The sequence below is a fragment of the Hemicordylus capensis genome, chromosome 2 (assembly GCF_027244095.1).
Source record: "Hemicordylus capensis ecotype Gifberg chromosome 2, rHemCap1.1.pri, whole genome shotgun sequence".
NCBI lineage: Eukaryota > Metazoa > Chordata > Lepidosauria > Squamata > Cordylidae > Hemicordylus > Hemicordylus capensis.
In genome coordinates, this window is record NC_069658.1 from 231,103,123 (window position 1) to 231,105,184 (window position 2,062).

The following is a 2,062-nucleotide window of genomic DNA, read 5'->3' on the forward strand; positions in this document are numbered from 1 at the left end:
ATTCATAGCGGCAGTTTGAGCAGTGACTTAGCACAGAGAGGAGCTCTGCTCGTGAGCTCCTCTCTTTTCCCTCGGGCTGGAGCGGGTAAGGTGGTCTTCAACAGCTGGGAGGGCGATAGGCGGGGGCGGCGACCTTCTCATGGGCCATTTTGGCCCTTAATCTTTTTTGGGGGGGAGCGGGGAAGGTGATTTTGGGCAGCTGGGAGGGCGGGTGAGCAGGCGGCGGCGGCTGTGAGCGGGCGGGGGCCTCGTTGGCGGCTTCGCCGCCACCTCGCCCAGCTTCCCTGTCCCCCGTCTCGGTCTTCCCCCGCCGCCATTGCCCTCGCCTTTTTCAGGGCGGCCGTTTCTGGTTGCCTCGGCCTCCTCTCGCCGTGCCGCAGCTCATGGCTGAGGCGGCAGCTCTGCCGCCGCCTCGGCCACTTTCCCCCCGCCACCACACACCGGCTAATGGCCACCCGTGGCTTCGCGCAGGCCCAGAACAGCCCAGGGAGGCAGGGACGCAGATCCCCAACGTTCCAAAGCCACGGCCACTCACTTAGCCTTTTATTATATAGGATGCACATAAACCTGTTAAGACTGAAACGTTAAGGTAAGATCCGAAACAGGCTATGGCTGTGTGAAGGGAGGCGGGGGTGGGGAATGCAATGTAGTAGTTGTTTTTCTGAGTTTCGAGAACATGTTTGCAGGCTTTCTGGGATTAGATTGTGATCCCTTTGGGGACAGGGATCCATCTTATTTATTTATTATTTCTCTGTGTAAACCTCCCTGAGCCATTTTTGGAAGGGCGGTATAGAAATCGAATTATTATTATTATTCGGAAGCAAATGATTTCATTCAATGGGCTTCTTCTGAAGTAAGAGTGCCTAGGAATGCAGCTGTAGAAGTGTGGCTTGCTTTTAGAGGTGTGTGTGTGTGTCTCTGTGTGCACAATGGATATAGAAAGAATGATTTTACTTTTTGGAAACAAAATACTTCACAGCACCTTGTAGCAGGAATTAATAGGTTTATGTCCCTTTGAATTTTCACGGCACACATCGCTGTTGCCAGGCAGAACAGGGAAGAGAGGGAAGGATGTATGGGCGGGCTGAATCTCTGAGAAGTGATGTTGTCAAACAAAGGCACTTAACTGCACTTAGGGGCGGGTCTGCCTTCGGCCTAACACTCTGGGCAGTTATCAGTGGTGTACCATTGATGAAATCTCAGGTCCCAATTACAGTTTGCTGGGGCAAACTGGAGTTAACTTTTGAGGCTTCCCAGGGGCAGTGGCGGCTGGTGGCTCCTGGGTGGGCACTAGGCAGGGCAGGTAATGGGCAGAGCCAGTCTCTTTCAGCACTACCTTGGAGATGCTGCCAGGGAGGGAACTTAGAACCTTCTGCATGCATGCAAGCAGGCAGGCGCTCTTCCCCAAGTAGCCCCATCCCCTTCTGTCTTTAATTGCTACAGAACAGGCAGAGATCCAACACATGAAGTTTTCTCCAGCATGGAGATAGGCAGGCTTAATCTGTCAAATCCTTGCCGATAAGGGCACAAATGTTATGGGAGCAGGCAGAGAAGCAACATCAGCTGTGCATTACAGAGAAGCCTACAGCACTAAGATGTAATGCTGTTTTAAAATATTATTTTAAAATTTTTAAATTGTTGTAATGTGTGTGTGTCCCCCCCCCCATTTTTGTTTTAATGAATGTTTTACTTTGTTTTTATTCTGTTGTAAACCGCCCAGAGACGTAAGTTTTGGGCGGTATTAAAAAGTTTAAATAAATAAATAAATAGATAAATAAATAAGATGATCAGTAAAATATAGCGTAATTAATTCAGTACAGTACAAGGTGGTTTTATATTTTCAGAGCATATTCCTTGCCCTACACCATTTTCTTCAGCAATTTTGTTTTAATATTGTAAAACGCTACTAGTTTCCTCCTCTTTGAACAACCCTTGAAGCATGGCGTTTAAAACCAGAGAGACAGGTGGCTATACACTCTTTCTAAAATGGAAATGTGAAAAGCAAAAGAGCGGGTGTTCTTTGTTTGTTTGTTTTTTAATTTAAAAAATACTATATATAAGC